Below are 8,550 nucleotides of genomic sequence, written 5' to 3' on the forward strand. Positions count from 1 at the left end.
CACGGGCAAACGCACACGAGGAAGCATCGAGCCAGCGTGGGACCCGCACCGGCCACGGATTCCGGGCCTGGGCCTCCCGGCTGTTGCTCCGCTTCCTGCTTTAATTCCGCTGGGCCTCGTCCCCGTCCTCCCACTTCTGTGGTCAGAGGAGGCTGCTCCCCAGTCCCAGGCCCGCACGCTTCCCCCCGCCACAGACGCCCGAAGGCCCGGCCACCTCGGCGCCTCCGCCGAGGAGCCCTCCCGCACCCCTGCCCCGCGAGCCTGCGTGCCCCATCACCATCACCGCCCTTGTGCCTTTGCCCTTCTCTTGCCTGCGGGACCTCACAAAAGAGAGCAGGGTCTCTGGGCCCCAGCCCAGCCTGAGCGCTTCGTGAGGCCCGGGTCCCCCCTTTGCCTGCCAGACTTGACCCCCCTCCCCAGAGGAGAAAGCTCCTACTAATCACCCCGCCCAGGACGCAGGCAGATGAATCTTCCCAGACCGGCGTGGGGGCTCGAGGTTGGCCTGGCAGGGACAAAACCGAGCAGGCCTGGGGACCGGACTCCCGGCCGACAGCCGTTCTCGGCTTTATCGGCCGCTTTTTCTGCCAAACAAAGGCCCTGCCCGCCCTGGGAGCCCACGCTGCTGCTCTATTGAAATCTCGAGGTGGTTCCCTATTAATCACTCCCTCTGGTGCCTCAGAGGCCAAAAAGACTCAAACAAAACCTCTTTTCTAAGCAGGAAGAGCTTTCCAGAGGCCTGAGCAGAAAGATTCCCCAAGTCCTCTCCAGTATGACACTAACAAGATGCTGGGGCCTCTGGGACTCACACAAACAAGGATAGCTGGGGGGGGCGGATTTGTAATGTGACCAGTCCGTCTGTGTGCTCCATAGACAAGGCAGGGGTGGTGAGTAAGGGGTCTCGCCCACATATGGCCCCTTCCTTGTTTCGTTTACTTTTTATTATTTAAAAAAAAATTTTTAACATGTATTTATGTTTGAAAGACAGAGACCACGAGTGGGAGAGAGGCAGAGAGAGAGAGGGAGACACAGAACCCGAAGCAGGCTCCAGGCTCTGAGCTGTCAGCACAGAGCCCAACGCGGGGCTTGAACCCATGAACCGTGAGATCATGATCTGAGCGGAAGTCGGATGCTCAACCGACTGAGCCACCCAGGCGCCCCTTCCTTGTTTATTTTAAAAAGCAAAAAAGACCCAATTAAATGATTTTTTTTGAAAGCAGACACATACGAAAAAGATGAGAAAGAGAAAAAAAATCCCATTTCACTCCAGCCTCTGACACAACCTTGACTCTTAACTCCTGTGTCTTTCTTTTTTTCTGATGTTGCCACTCTGCATTAACCAATAACTAATCTTGCATTTAAGCATCATTCTGTAAATGTGAGTTTGGTTTGTCTTTTTGAACAGAAACACCAAGCCATCATTCCCAAGACAAGTCCTCATTTCCTAGGGACCAGGCCTGATATCCACGGGCCTGCCTTTTGGACTGTCCTGTTGCAGAGAGAAACAGCCTCTTTGTCCCGATATTGTGGCCCCTATCAGGATGGGGAGCGGCCTCTATGCCTCTGAACGGAAGCACATTCCTTTCCATAAAGATTTAACTTAAAAAAAAGGGCAAAAAAGCTGGCTCGAAGAACATTTGAGGGCCATCCGTTCCCATGAGGGCAGAAGTGTATCAAAACAATCACATCCTCTTAGCTTGGGAAGTCAGATGGATAAAGATGCAATTCATTGTAAAGGCCTCAACATGGGGGGTATACTTCAAAACACAAAATCTGGCATGTTTTGGATACAGCAGTAGTCCCGTGAATCTAAAACAGGTATGGCATGGGGCACCTGGGTGGCTCAGTCGGTTAAGCGTCCGACTTCGGCTCAGGTCACGATCTCACGGTTTGTGAGTTCGAGCCCCGCATCGGGCTCTGTGCTGACCGCTTGGAGCCTGCAGCCTGCTTCGGATTCTGTGTCTCCCTCTCTCTCTGCCCCTCCCCTGCTTGCTTTTCCTCTCTCTCTCTCTCTCTCTCTCTCTCTCTCTCTCAAAATAAATAAACATTAAAAAAAATTTTTTTTAACAGGTATGGCGCAGACAACGGGAAGGATGGGGGACACATAGCATCATCACACTGGGAGATCAATATGACCTCTCAACCCAAGAGGGCAGATGCTCTCCTTGCCGAAATAATAAACCTGAGAAACAGATGACGTGGCTTGATCTGTGACCAACCAGGCCTGCTCACTCCTTGAAGGTTAACGGAATAAAATGACTGGAAATTAGTCTGGCCTAATACACACTGTCACATAGCAGGGAAATCCTACGAGGACAGTGAAAAAAAAAAATACTTCTGCAGCCTTGCCATTGTGAGTTTTGTTGTTTTTTTTTTATTAAAAAATTGACACTCTTAATAGGAGAGATGATTAGGATAATGGTTCTTCAGTGCTTCCTAAGGATCCATCACACCAGTGAAGGGAGGAAATTTAAGGTACAGCTGGGTACCTTACTGTACCTATTAGCTCACTATTATTCCAGGAAGGGCTCAGGCGCTCGATGGCTTATCTTTTTGAAAAATGTCACTAATAATCGGAAAGTTTTGTGTTTTGCTTTATGGTTTACAGCACAGCACACATCAACACACAGGGTTCCCCTGTCACACACACACACACACAAATCAGAGACGTTCCTCCCACCCCGTCCTCGACACAGGCTTTCTTTCCCCCAAACTGGAGAAGAGATCAGAAGGAGGTAAGCCTTTGCCTTAACTTCACAATCCAACAAGTGGATACGTGAGTAATGCTGGCACTTAGCTTCTCAACCCCCCGTTTCCTCCCCACCACCCACACCCCTGTGATAGTCATTCCAAAGCACAAAGTGATGGTGTTTTGCAGAGTGATTGATCAGTGTGTGTGCTACGCAGTTATTTAAAATGATGTCGACTGAGGACTTTTAAGAATGGGGAAATACCATACAAAGTAACGTGACATGAAAAAGGTAAGATACAAGATAGAGTGTGAGCGTGTGTGTGTGTGTGTGTGTGTTCTCAGGGAAATGCCCCAAACTATTGAAAGTAGTCAGTGGTGAGATTAGGCACGCGACTAGTTTCTTTTTTATAAGTATTTCCTGATTTTCTACAATGAACATATATTGCATTTCAAATCAGGGAAAGTGTCATTTTAAAAATGAAATCTAGCAGACACTGGATTGGCTCTCCGATGTGCTTTTTCTCGCGTATGCCGCCTTTTTCTGCTGATTGATTTCTGTGGCCCTTTTAAGTCCCCTTTATTCCATTCTTGCTGTGCTAGCTTGTTGCTTGGTAACCATCATTTTCACTGATTGCCTGTTTCTCACTGGTACTCTCTAGTGATGGCACATTGCAGAGCGATCCCCTGTGAAATGACTTCCGTCCAGGGCCACAAAACAAAACCATCTAACCTTACTTATCACACCTTCCACCTTACGAGACGTGAGTACCACTGCCGGCTCCCCAAAACGTTGGGTTTCATAAATGTCCCAGAAAGAATTAACATGGTGACGATTCGAGGGGCCTACTTTTTGCTTCCACACGCAGCTGTGAGAATCTCTCCTTTTACCTGTCCTTACACGCTGCCGGTCCTCACCGTCGGCCCTGTGCCCTGTTGTGGCAGGTGCTTTTTTGCTGCCTACCTAGAAGCCCCCACCCACCCTTCTCCTCTTCCTGCAGAGAGATCCCAGATTTTGTCCAGATACACACTTTCTACCTGCTGCAGGAGAAGTGGGGCCCAGCTCTTAAGAGAGGATCATGACTAAGCTAGGAAGGGTGTGGTGGTCCCACATCCCCCATGGCTTAGGCACAGGTGGGGAGTGTAATTTGGGCCGACAAGACATGAAGGGAAGCGGGCTGGAGTCTTTGTTCCTAAAGAGAGACGCATGAAGCAAAAATGGTCTCTGGATCCTGGTTTGGGAAGACGGGGCCCAGGGCCCCTTCAGGCTCTCGAAAGTACAAGAGTCAATACAACAAGGACACAGGTGCCACATGGTGGTGAGAAATGGAGTCCTTGATGGCACCACGGAGTCACTGGATCAACACATCCTAGGCCTGTCCTTTCTCCTAAGTTCTCACACGTGAGGTCATAAACCCCCTCTGTGTCAGAGCCACACTGGGTTGGCTTCTCTGTTATTTGCAGTTAAAACCTGCTAACTGAGCCAGTGCCGAAGTTAGACGTGTTTGCGTGATGCGAACCTCCCCCTCGTCTCCGTAGGGTGGCCCACGTGTTGTGGATTATCCAGAGAACTCACGGTTTACACTGAGCCCGGTACAGTTACTACTGCCCTATTTTACTCTCCAAAATGTCCCAGTTTCAGATGATCGATTATATGGTCATTGTTCTGGGTCAGGCTGTGTCCCTGAAGTAGTCACATGTTGAAACCCTGCCCCTAGTCCCTCCAAATGTGACCTTACTTGAAAATAGGGTCATTGCAGATGTCATTCATTAAAGTGGAACCATACTGGAGTAGGTGGCCACTAACCCAAAGTGACTGGGGTTCTCATAAAAAGGGGGATGGCCCTGCTGATACCTCGATCTCAGACTCCTGGCCTCCAGACTGACAGACGATGCATTTCTGTGGATTAAGCCACCTGGTTTGTGGTACTTTGTTACAGCAACCCCAGCGTTCTCACGCAGTCATCCTACCCACTGGCTCTGTCTGAAGAGGAAGGAACCACTCTGGCTGCCAGTGATCTGAGGTGTCGGCATTTGAGAGCAGCCTTGCAGGAAACATGGGATGTCAACAGGCAGGGATGGTGTGTGGAGAGGGGGCATGAAATGTGTGAGCCGGGGCCAAATTACAGACAACTCTTAAGGCATCCTGACCCTATGAAATGGGGGCAAGGGAACAGTCTGGCCCAAGGCACCTAAAGCTTCTCTGAGAGGAGGAATTCTGCTATAGGGAAGCAGCAGAGGAGGTATGGCATCCCATACTGTGTAGTCTTGATCTAAGTATACACAAATACATAGAGGAGACACCAGAATGCTCAGAAACAGATCTGTGTACATGTGAGCACTCAGTGTGTGACAGAGTGGCCCTGCAGAGCTGTTGGGGGAAAGACGTAGTTTTCAGCCAGTGATACCAAGAAAATTATGTACGTACACATCTGTCAAAGAAATGGAACCCCTACCTCACATCGTATGCAAAAAGTCAATTCAGGGTGGATCAAAGAATTAAATGTGAAAGGCAGAGCTACAATCTTTTAGAAGACACTGTAGGAGAACATCTTCATGACTGAGGGGTAGGGAATAACTTCTTGAACAAGTCATTGAAAGCACCAATCATAAATGAAAACAGGGGCAAGCCGGACTAAATTAAAATCAAGAAGCTGTTCCTCAAAGTGTAGCAACAGCTTTGCTCAGAGTGGAAGGAGATAACCTGCACAGGAATAACCAACCAAGACCCATTTTCCAAATATTTAAAGAGCTTCAAACAAATGAGGAAAAAACAAAACAAACAAAACAAAACAAAAACAGATGACCCAAGAGAGAAATGGGTAAAAAACTGGAACAGGCACTGCATGGAAGGGCCTATCTGGATGGCCAGTAAAGGTTTAACCTCATCAGAAGTCACACAAAACTATTAAAACTATGTCACACACCTATTAAAACTATGATGAGGTAGCTTCATAGCTTCCAGGCTGACAATTTAAGAGTCTGACCGAGCCAAGTGATGGCAAAAATATGGAGCAAGGGGAGCTGAAATACACTGTAAGTGGAAGTGCAGATTGGGACAAAGGCTTTGGAAAATAGTTTGACATTATCTAGGAGATTTGAAGTTTGCATATCCTGTGACTCCAAGTGTACTTTTAGATATATAACTGAGAACAGAGGTTCTCATGTGTCCAAATCTCCTGGGGGGGCTTCTGGGCCCCATTCCCAGAATTTGAGTCTGAAGGTCTGGGTGGACCCCCAGATCTGCATTCTAACAAGTCCACAGGTAATGCTGACACTGCTGATCTAGGGAACCACACTTTGAGAAGCACCTGGAGAGATGTGTGCTCCTGTGCTCCGGGATATACAGACAGGAAGTGTTCTTAGAGTAATTGCTGAAAATGTCCATCTACAGTTGAATGAATGAAGTATGGCATATTCATACAGGGGAAATGCTAGAAAGCATTGGAAATGAATGGACCACTTGCAAACTATGGACGCATGGTCCAAACAATTTGATTGCAAAATGCCAGACACAGAAGACCTTACACAGGGGCGCCTGAGTGTCTCAGTGGGTTAAGCATCCGACTTGATCGTGACTCAGGTCGTGATCTCGCAGTTCATGCTGACAGCACGGCGTCTGCTTGGTATTCTCTCCCTCTCTCTCTCTGCATCTTCTCCCCCCACTCAAAACAAACAAGAAGGCCTATGCAGTGTCATTCCAATCATAAAAAGCGTAAAAACAAATAAATGCAACCCATTATTCAAGGTTGCACACATACGTGATAAAGCGAGTCTGTCATCCCGAGCTCTGTGACCTCTGTTTGAGCACGTTAGCCACAGAATGTTGCGGGGCCACCCCTGGCCTCAAGGCAGGCTGAGACACGCTGTGTTTTAGCTGGGCTCCGTACCCTCCTGGGCAAAACCGGAGTTGTACTAACCAGAGGAAGTGCAGAATGGATATGGAGGAGGCTGCTAGGAGGCTCTGCCCTTTTAACTGCAGACGATAATCATTAACCACCCTGTGACACCGCCTGGGATCACAGCCACCAGAAGCCAGGACTCCTGACGGCGGTCACCTGCAGGACAGGCAGCCCCGCCTTCCTCGCTGGAACACGGCTTCACCTCCGGCATCCTACAGAGGGGAATGATCTCCATCTTGTCACGTTTTAAATCTTCGATGGCTAATTACATTCTGTAGGGGAGGGACTGAGTAGTAAATCTGGCCCGCCCGTGGCGGGTAGCTGCTGGGTGACCACCGTCACCAAAGGGAAACACGGAGGTGTTACAGGAACTGCCATTGTCTTTCTGTGCTTAGGGTCAAGCATGACTGTCTCCAAGTCATGATTCCAAGGGAATCAGGGGTTTTTGGTTTCGAGAGAGGTTCAGGAATCTTGGGGGTCCTGTACTCTTTTTTTTTAACCTTAAACTTATTTGATCCTTTTCTCAGACGTTACTTATTTTCTTATTCTAGGTTGGTTGTAAATCTCCTTCAGGGCCTTTATTTGCTGCTGTTGGCACGGTAAGAAAACGCTTGCCAGGGAGGATTTCAAACCTGGAAGCGAATGTGCCAGCTCACTTCAAACTCAACAGCTGGTTGCTCATTCTCTATGGCGGTGATAGACGTAAAAGAGGGAGCGGGATTATGTCTTATAGATTTTGTCTTTTCGATCACCGTAAACTTCGTAAGCCTCTCTCAGCCAGCTTGTTTTTTTTCCTTTGAAGCCTTAACAGGATAAACCGTAGAGGGGAAATCCGATCGGCAGGTATTGCACAGCCGAGGGCCGCCGGGCCGCGCACTTTTCACACGCATCTCGTGGCCTCCCCACACCACGTCATCTGCAAGGTACACGCACAACGGAGGCTGCATTTCAGCTGCTTCCAATTAGCGGAGCGCCAACTGTGTCTAGCACAGCCACGCTTTTTGTAAATGGCTGGGAGTTAGGCCAGAAGTCAGACTTCTCGAATTCCATTTCCTTCTCTAAGATACAAACGTCTTCACGGATGTGGGAAGCTGCGTGTGTTTCTCCCTTTTCTCCCGCTTCACAACGGGGACGCGGTGCTGTGCGTGGGGGGAGGATGAGACCAGCAGCCCCCGCCCCCGTGGCGTGGAATTGGTAGAGACCAGTTTCATTTAGTCTCACGGCCTTTGGTTCCGAGTCTTCCCGCGGGCAGACCTCCGGGGATCTCTGGTTGCGCTCCCACACTCGGGCCTGTGTTTTTAAACTTGAGTCCCGGTTATAATTTTAGGTCGAAACAGGAGAAATTAGTGACCGTTGAGCAGATTTGACGATTCTTGAGGGGCAGTAGGGCGAGTCAACCCAATGCTGAATAGCGCAACTGGGATGTCGCCTTCCTGCTGGGCGCTGCCCGGAGCCCTTTACACACATGACCTTCATTTAGTCCGGAGGTTTACAGGAAGTGGGGAAACTGAGGCATGGGGAGCCCCACGGTCACACAGGTAGTTAGTGCTGGAGCCACACCTGAAGCCTAAGGGGGTCTGGTTCCAGTACCTGTCCCCGCACCCACGGTGCCCATGTGCCGTCGGCTCTGGTCACCTAGGGGCGGAAGCATATTGTCATCTGTGTGGGTGACAAAGCGTTTTGTAGGAAGGACTAAGTGAGAGCTATTTGCTCATGTATTTTGTTTTACTTGATTTTATTTTTTTTTAAGTTTTTATTTATTTTTTTTTGAGGTGGGGGGAGGGGCAAAGAGAGAGAGGGAGACACAGGATCCGAAGCAGGCTCCAGGCTCTGAGCTGTCGGCACAGAGCCCGACGCAGGGCTCGAACTCACGGACCGCGAGATCATGACCTGAGCTGAAGTCGGACGCTTGGCCGACTGAACCCCCCAGGCGCCCCCAAAGTATCACTGTTTCAAGACATA

The 8,550-nt window shown here is 49.4% G+C and overlaps 1 long non-coding RNA gene across 1 annotated transcript; it reads left to right on the forward strand.

Annotated features, from left to right (window-relative positions):
• Positions 1 to 3,295: 3,295 nt before the first annotated feature.
• LOC122210213 lies at positions 3,296 to 8,250 on the forward strand. The gene is made up of 3 exons (XR_006197972.1): positions 3,296 to 3,450; positions 7,140 to 7,187; positions 7,391 to 8,250. It is a non-coding gene; the product is annotated as an uncharacterized LOC122210213 (long non-coding RNA).
• The last annotated feature ends 300 nt before the right edge of the window (positions 8,251 to 8,550 follow it).

The sequence above is a fragment of the Panthera leo genome, chromosome E3, assembly GCF_018350215.1.
Source record: "Panthera leo isolate Ple1 chromosome E3, P.leo_Ple1_pat1.1, whole genome shotgun sequence".
Lineage (NCBI taxonomy): Eukaryota > Metazoa > Chordata > Mammalia > Carnivora > Felidae > Panthera > Panthera leo.